Below are 8,508 nucleotides of genomic sequence, written 5' to 3'. Positions count from 1 at the left end.
CTTGTTAATTATCCAATGAAGTCAATATTAAATGTGTTGGAATGTTACTATAATCCTCCAGGATTTTCTCATTAATATATATATATATATATATATTTCAGTGAATTTTTAAGTTTCAGTCAGTTGCCATTTCCTTCTACTTTTCCCCTATGCAATTTAAGTAGGAACAAATCATCATTCTTCAGAATAATAATCATAGACACTATGTGCATCAATTTAAATGTCAGACTTTTCCACAACTCGTGTTGTCTATACACACATAAATTAGTAAGTGACTATTCACTAAGCATAAAAATTTTGTAATTAATAGGTCTCACCAGGGTGCAATAACTCTTATATTAAGAAGCCCAGTCATATAATGTTACTTAAATGCATATTTTTCAGGGCTGATCATTTGATATTGGAACACCAATAGAGTGATCTTTTCTTAGGAAGACTGTTTCTGTTTCTCTTTTGATTCCTCACTTGCACATAGTCCTTTGTCTGGGTCTGAGATCTCTTGAACTTTCCTGATTTGGGATTCTCCTCTGTATGCTGTGAATATCATTGGTTAATAAAGGAACTGCTTTGGGCCTATAGGGGACAGAGCTAGGTGGGGAAATCTAAATGGGATGCTGGAAGAAAAGAGAGAAGCCATGTAGCCTGCCCTGCTGGAGATAGACGTCAGAACTTTAGTCGGTAAGCCATAGCCACATGGTGATACCCAGATAATAGAAATGGGTTAAATTAATATGTAAGAGTTAGCCAATAAGAAGCTAGAGCTAATGGGCCAAGCAGTGATCATTTCTGGAGTCTGAGCAGCCAGGAAACAAACAAGCTGCCCTATTACAACACTTTTTAACCCCTTTTGTATTAGCCTGTCTATTTCAGTTTTCTTGTTCATGCTATGTTGGGGAGACTTGTGAATAACTTCTCTATCATTTTTAAGAAATGCAAACTCACAGAACACTTTCCTCTGGCACTTATATATTTCCATTCCCTCTTCTATGATGACCCCTGTGCTTCCGGTGCAGCAGTGTGTTGGAGACATATCACTTGGGATTTGATCTATATTTTGATCAGTGGTGTTTGTTCCTAATGGTCTCTTATAAGGATATCTGAAAAAGTCATAAAAATACACTATTAACTACCTAACAAAATATTTATGTACAGGAACATCTCTCTATAAAAATACATGTAGTTTAAAAGGTAATATCCTATATAGACGGATGATGATATACTAAAGAGCCATAAATGCCTCCACAAAGCCCAACATCAGTAAAAGAAGCCCTTATCATAATTCCTTTTTCAGGACTTTTCCAATAATCCCAGTGTATTGCTATTGCCCTTTTTCAAAGGTGGAAGGTAAATCTACCTGGCTCAAAACACCATGCATTGCAGACACAGAACTCAAAGGCTCTCATTTGGATCTGATTTGAATGCCTCTTTCCTGAGGACTAGTTATCAGGGTACCAGATGGTGTCAGACAAGCTCCCTAAGGAGGGAAGCAATCTATGATAATATTAATATTTACATATTATTGATTTAAATATTATAATAAACATATTATAATAAATATTTACAATACAAATGATATATTATTTATATGACTACAAAAATATTATGACATACAAATCTGTCAGAAGTATTCTTTAAAATAATAAGTATCAGCAATTTACTTTGGATTCTCTGTCTCAACTTTGAGCTCACACTTCTGCCATACCATTTCTTAGTAAAAGTGTTAAGTACTCAGGAGTTAGATGCGCAAGATGAACATAAAATTAGAATTGAGTAATCTAAAGCTACTATTGATGGAGGAAGGTCATTGGCTAATAAAGGCACTGCCCTGGCCCATTTTATTGGTTAGAGGATAGGTGGGAGGAGTAAACAGAACAAAATGCTGGGAGGAAGAGGAAGTGAGCTCGGAGACTCGACCACTTTCCTCGCGGGAGCAGACGCCTGAGAGAGACGCCATGCCCTGCTCCCGGGATGAAGCTCGGACCCAGGATGGACTAGGCTAGAATCTCCCCGGTAAGTGCACCTTGGGGTGCTACACACAGATGATTAGGAATGGGCTAAATTAATATGTGAGAATTAGCCTAGAAGAGAATGGGCCAAGCAGTGATTAAAAGAATACAGTTTGTGTGTTGTTATTTCGGAGCATAAGCTAGCCATGTAGGCGGCCGGGTGTGGGGGACGCAGCCCTGCCGCCCCATATTACTACAGTTGGCGCCCAGACATGTGGACAGCCGAAACCCACTTAAAAAACCTGAGAAGGCTTAAAAATAAGGGAGAGAGAGTTTAACACAGATTTTTGCTGTTTGTTGGTGTCGTGCTGTAGAGAGATTTCCTGATTCAGCAACAGTAGCAGAAAAACCACTTTGTCATTTTAAATCGCAACTTCCTGGGGCTGTGCCGCCATTGCGATCTCTGTCTGGCTCCTGCGGGAGACAGAGCTTTTGAATAGAGCATTTGGAGTAAAGTGCTACGATTTGTTTGATGGCAACTTGACTCGCTGTGTTCTCGGGTCTGCTCTGCTTGCTAGAGGCAAGCGGGCGCGTCATCTAAGAGAGGCTTCCTGACTCAGCTTTAGCTGCAAAAGCCTGCAGCTCATTAAGAGGTCCTGCCACGAAACACTTAAACGGTTAAAGCTGAACGCATGCTTTTCGGTTTTCAGCCATAGCAGGAAAAAAGCTGCGCCGTTTAAAAATGCTGGCTTTCTGGGCCATCCTGCTAGGGTAAACTCTGACTGTTTGAGGCAGGAGGGCCGGCTACCAAGAGAGGATTTGAGTGTTGTCTGTTGTAGCTCGCTGGCTGGCAGGGACCTTGAAACGCCATAGAAGCTATAAACATGACTGCAGCCTGTATATCTGCCATGAGGCTGGAAAGCTAAGGAATGGACTGGATCTAGCTGGCAAAGCCACACCTTTAATCCTACTGACATTGCTTGGTAAATTAAAGACTCATGTGGTCAGAAAAAGAGAGATATACAGTAAAGAGAGATTCAAAGACAAAGAAAATTTTTAAATGGTTTACAGTGTGTTAAAAATATATGCAGACTAAAAGTTGAAGTTCTTAAAGTAAAAAAAAAAAGGAAGAGAGTTGTTGTGTGTGGTAGCACACGCCTTTAATCCCAGTGCCTAGAAGGCAGAGACAAACAGATTTCTGTGAGTTCAAGGTGTAGTAGTGTACACCTTTAATCCCGAATGCCTGGGAGGCAGAGACAGGCAGATCTCTGAGAGTTCAAAGACAGCCTGGTCTACAGAGTTACTTCAGGTCAAAGACACAGAGAACCTGTCTCAAAAAGCAAAAAGTTAAAAGTAAAAATAAATGAAATAGAGGTTAAAATAAAACGAACAAAGATGGAAAATACACAGAGAATCTTGATACTGTATGCTATTATGCTCTCTTTGAATTATTTAAACACTGAGGAAGGAGCAACAGATGCTAAAAGATATTTATTTATAAATGCTTCTGAACTAATCCAACATAGATATTTTGAAAATGCCTTGATTTTGAAATTTGGATCTAAGGACATGATACTTTGGAAAGGAGTTTCTTATTTTGTTTTCACAGAGGATGAGACGCTGTTCATTTCTTCTATTCCAATTTGGTATGATGGACCACGCCCTCCTGAAGGGTTGTTGTGAACATCTTCAGAAAATTGCTTCCCTCAACTGCCAACTGAGATGAAACTAGCACACAGGTTATACCATGAAAGACCTAATTAACGACGCCCCCATTCAGCAGGAAGCAGTTTGGAGAGAAAAAACTGCGCCCATGTTCCCAAATATGGTTTATAAACATCCTTTTACATTTAAAGGGGGATATGATATAGATATGAATAATTTGCATTAGTATAGATTTTGCTTTATTGATAGAGATTTAAGGTCAATTTTGTTATATGTATAAGTGTTTCTGATTTTGATTAAGGTATTGTGATTGTGTAGTTCATTTAAATATGTACTGTATAATTAAGAAATATAGGTTGTTAATGGATAATCATCGATAATAGTAAAGCTTGTAGTCATGTTAGTTAGATTTTCTAGATATATAGAGATATATTTTAGATAGACATTCTTCATGTCTTTCAAAGATTACAGAATAGGACATTTAATGTTTTGATAACTGAGGACTTTTCATGACAATGAGACACTCTGCTCCTGGCAGCACCAATCTACTTCAAGAGGAAGATGGGCATCGAAGAGGCTCATTATGGAGTTTTGATAGCCATTTGGGCAAGAAACTGCTCTTGCCTGGACTATTGCATAAACTGGACACAGAGAACCCGCAGAGAGAGGACTACTGAACTTGCCTAAGGTGAGATGATCTTTCGGGGTTCCTGATTCATGAAAGAGTCTGCGAGACATTCTGCAGGACACAACAGATAGTGACTGAACTGACTTTGAATTTTCCTGCTTTATGGAAATGTCTGCTGGATACCATGGGCCTGAAGGCTGAAGATGGATGCCCCAACGGTACAGAGGAACTTTGGGTGACTGTCCAGGCAGCGAGATGTCTCTGTCATTTCTAGAGTTTTAAAAGTTTCTTAGTTCTTGTTTACTTAGGTAATATTATATCTTTCTGGAGTCTTTGATGGAGTTAAGAATAGTTAGGTATAGTTATAGTTTTCCTTAGTTATGATAAAGATTATTGTAACTTTTACTTGATAACTGTTTTGTTATATGTAATTTTGCTATGTTAAAGTTAAAGCCTTTTTTTTGTTTAAACCGAAAAAGGGGAAATGATGGAGGAAGGTCATTGGCTAATAAAGGCACTGCCCTGGCCCATTTTATTGGTTAGAGGATAGGTGGGAGGAGTAAACAGAACAAAATGCTGGGAGGAAGAGGAAGTGAGCTCTGAGACTTGACCGCTTTCCTCGCGGGAGCAGACGCCTGAGAGAGACGCCATGCCCTGCTCCCGGGATGAAGCTCGGACCCAGGATGGACTAGGCTAGAATCTCCCCGGTAAGTGCACCTTGGGGTGCTACACACAGATGATTAGGAATGGGCTAAATTAATATGTGAGAATTAGCCTAGAAGAGAATGGGCCAAGCAGTGATTAAAAGAATACAGTTTGTGTGTTGTTATTTCGGAGCATAAGCTAGCCATGTGGGCGGCCGGGTGTGGGGGACGCAGCCCTGCCGCCCCATATTACTACATACTATTTTTTCCTCCTTAGAGTTTTAAAATAGTAATTTTCCATCCAAATAATCAATGAAAATCTACATTACATATGTTTTTAATCATCTCACTATGATTAAAATTGGAAATGTTTTTGACTTTATTAGTAAATAAGAAGTCTCTTTTGCAATGCATTTTTACAAACTTTTCATTCAAAATTAGTTAAAATCTTGTAATTTGAAATTAGTAAAATAGAACAGGATCAATAATACTCAAAAGCTAGTATTTTACTTTCCAAATGATATTGGTAATTTTCCTTAATTTTAGAGTCTTGAGTGTAAAAGGGACAAATTTTCAGCTTATAACTATCACTTATGACCTTTATCTTCAGTTAGTCATGAGCAATCTAAAAGCATGCACCACACTGCATGCAGTTCCAAAGGGGACAAAGGACAATTTATGATAATTTGTGTTTATTTGTAGTAATTAGGGGCGGCAGGGCTGCGTTCCCAGCACCCCGGCCGCCTGCCCGGCTTATGCCCGAAATAACAACACACAAACTGTATTCATTTAAACACTGCTTGGCCCATTCTCTTCTAGGCTAATTCTCACATATTAATTTAGCCCATTTCTAATCATCTGTGTATGGCACCCCAAGGTGCGCTTACCGGGACGATTCTAGCCTATGTCCATCCTGGGTCGGAGCTTCATCCCGAGAGCAGGGCATGGCGTCTCTCTCAGGCGTCTGCTCCCAAGAGGAGAGATGTCGAGACTGAGCTCACTTCCTCTTCCTCCCAGCGTTCTGTTCTGTTTACTACACCGACCTATGTCCTAACCAATAAAATGGGCCAAGGCAGTTCCTTTATTAGCCAATGACCTTCCTCCATCATTGATTTCTGTATTTTTATTTCTTCTATTTTTTTTGAAGGAACAGTTTATTTGAGCTCATGGTTCCAGGGTTCCAGAGGTATTGTCCACAGTAGTAAAAAACACGTGACAGCAGGTAGCCAGAGCAGGAAGCTGAGCTGATCACATTTTCAACTAAGCCTACAGAGGACATTTCTCATTTAAACCACCACATTCTATTTCCTGGTCTCATAGTCACATCATAATGCAAAATGTTCTTAGTCCAACTGGAAAACTCTCCCTATTCTTCTATAGTGTCAACATTACTTAAAAATCCAAAGTCAATTTCTAACTGAAAGAAAATAAGCTTTAGATGGAAGAGTTAGTTTTCATTTTGGTTTAGGTTATTGCCCTGTCTTGATTTTGGTTTCTGTGACTTCCCCAAACTTCATGTCTTGCCCAACTATTCAGTAGTTAAGGAAATTGTATGCTTTCTCAATGAGAACTCAAGAACAATGGCAATGGGTTTTTGATCCTACTGCACGTACTGGCTTTGGGGGAGCCTAGGCAGTTTGGATGCTCACCTTACTAAACCTGGATGGAGGTGGGCGGTCCTTGGACTTCCCACATGTCAGGAAACCCTGATTGCTCTTCGAGCTGATGAGGGAGAGGGATTGATCGGAGGAGGGGGAGGGAAATGGGAGGCGGTGGCGGGGAGGAGGGAGAAATCCTTAATAAATAAATAAATTTAAATATATATATATATATATCACTAAATGAAAACAACCTGTGTATAACAATCTTAACCTCTCTTCTATATCATCTCAGAAATAAGAAACATTTGCTATGTTGATTATTTTTATTTGACCCAAGAAAAGCATTTTGGAGTTAAAATAAATTACATTTGTTTTAAAGAAGGACCTAGAGGGTATGAAGAAACAAAGAGAACAAGAAAGGGGGGAAAGGTGGAAGATAAGAGAGTTAGTTGCATGATACTTTGTAGTTGTTGTTTTCCATGGAAAAGGGGGACTTCATTTATATTCTCCTTACATTCTGCATTAATAAGTCCTTTTCAATGAAATTTTCAATGTTCTTTATATTCATAAAATTTTTAAAGCCACTTCTAAGCTTCTTAGTTTTTGGCATTTCGGAGGAAGAAATGGTCATACCCTTGGACAAAAAGACAGGCAGTTGCAATATTTGCATTATACAGAGAGAATCAAATGAAGCAGAAGGCTGAAATTAACTTCCTGGGAAATTAATTCTTTGTCTTCAAATGATGCCAGTTATCCCCAATGTGGCTTTCTACGCCTGATAAATGTCATATAAAACACTTTCAAAGAGCTGAAATAGTTTACATCATAATCAATATAAGCCAATTCTTATAGCTGTTTTGATTGTATATGGTTGTCATACTTATATTTACTAAACATTTCTATGTTTTAGAAACTTAAAACTTCTTAAAGAGAACAATCATCAGAATCAGACTCATATCAAAATTGGTTGCAAAGCATGAGTCAGATAAGTAAAAACAATTATCAAAGCTGAAAACAATTTAAGGTATTTCTTTAGTACTTGCAAAGCTTTTTATCTTTTTCTTTTCCCATTTGAATTTTTCCGTAATTCCTTAAAATGCTCAAGTAGGAATTTTCTTCTCATCTATAGAAAATATATTTTGGATTTAATCACCAAGACAATTGGTAGACAAGTCTTTATTATAACATTGTATGCTAAAGGAATTGCTAAAAAATAATTAGGCAATGTTGTGTTGCTGAAAGAATACAGCACTAATATCTATATTTAATAGTATTTTGAAGAAAAAATGCTGTTTTTTTGAAGATCTATTCAATATCTCTTAAATACTTCTAAGAAAGTGGAGTTATTTACTTTTTTCCCTCAAGATTGATTTTCTCAAACTTCTCTCAATTATCTAATCCTATAAAACCAACATTCTTACTTTACATTCAGAATAATAGATAAGTTTGGAGGTTTTAGATTCCTCTAGCCGAACTACCCTTCTCCTTATCATGGCTGAATACACTGATTGATAGTTCGATAATTTTCTTTAGCACTAGTTTTATGTTCTAGATCACCGTTAAATTATAATAAACCAAAATACAGTTTGAGGAGAGAAAATTCAGAAACAGATGAAGTCAACATTAAAGAGAGAGCAGAAAAGCACAGGACTAAAGACATCTCATGAACTTTTCTACAAAGCCGCAATGAATAATTTTCCAAGGGGAAAATTCTTTAGATTGGGAGCATTTAAATATTGTCTTCATAGCAATATGTTCCCCAAGACCACAGATTTGCCAAACTTCAGGAACTGTTTCAGGCATAATTTTCAGTTTTGACTTTACAGCCACTTTTTTATGTAAATAAACACACTTTGTAGAATTTATCTCACATTTATATTTGACCTCTGACCTTGTATCATTCTTTTTTATTCCCCTCCCTTTTCTGAAAGATAAGAATTAAATCCATTATTCCGGTAAGGCCAAAATAAGTTTAGCTTCTACGCCTAGGAGCTTTGAAAAGGAGCTGTAGTATTATAAAACAG

The sequence above is a fragment of the Microtus oregoni genome, unplaced genomic scaffold, assembly GCF_018167655.1.
Source record: "Microtus oregoni isolate MIOR12 unplaced genomic scaffold, Mior012 000024F_ref0000369, whole genome shotgun sequence".
NCBI lineage: Eukaryota > Metazoa > Chordata > Mammalia > Rodentia > Cricetidae > Microtus > Microtus oregoni.
The sequence above is the reverse complement of the archived record's forward strand: the minus strand, read 5'-3'. Positions refer to the sequence as shown.